The sequence below is a fragment of the Montipora capricornis genome, chromosome 3 (assembly GCF_036669925.1).
Source record: "Montipora capricornis isolate CH-2021 chromosome 3, ASM3666992v2, whole genome shotgun sequence".
In the NCBI taxonomy this organism is placed as follows: Eukaryota; Metazoa; Cnidaria; class Anthozoa; order Scleractinia; family Acroporidae; genus Montipora; species Montipora capricornis.
The window spans coordinates 71,897,751-71,898,606 of NC_090885.1; positions in this window are offsets into that span (position 1 = coordinate 71,897,751).

Here is an 856-nt window from a genome sequence, read left to right on the forward strand (position 1 = left end):
CACAAGGTATCAATAGGCCTCACAAGTCATCACACCTTATCACCAGGTATCAATAGGCCTCACAAGTCATCACACCGTATCACCAGGTATCAATAGGCATCACAAGTCATCACACCGTATCACCAGGTATCAATAGGCATCACAAGTCATCACACCGTATCACCAGGTATCAATAGGCCTCACAAGTCATCACACCATATCACAAGGTATCAATAGGCCTCACAAGTCATCACACCATATCACAAGGTATCAATAGGCCTCACAAGTCATCACACCATATCACAAGGTATCAATAGGCATCACAAGTCATCACACCGTATCACCAGGTATCACTATGCATCACAAGTCATCACACCGTATCACAAGTCATCACATCGGTATCGCAAAAGGAAAGGAACTGTATTTAAGTGTCTAGTCGTTTTAGCGCTGGAGCACTAATTGGGAACTCTGTAAACTGAAATTAACAACTAACGCAAATCAAGTCAAAGATTGGTTTTAGAGGAGAGGGGAAACCAACAAATTCAACCCACATATGATGCCGAGTCTGGGAATCGAACCCGGGCCACATTGGCCGCTCATCTCAGACAAATTACGTATTTATGATCTTTTGGAACAATCTGTCAGAAAGCTCTATCGTAAACTTAGAGAGGACGAACACCTTGTGTTATATTCTTTCGTAACGATTGAAAAGCCCTGGTCAAACGAGAGCGAGAGTTGATGAGAGTTGAAACTCTTGAGAGCTCGTGAGAGTCGATGAGAGTGATCGAGAGTTGGCCAAACGAAAACGAGAGTTGACGAGAGTTTTTCGAGAGTTTCACGCCCAGGACAAAAAAATATGGCGACTAGCAGACAGCCG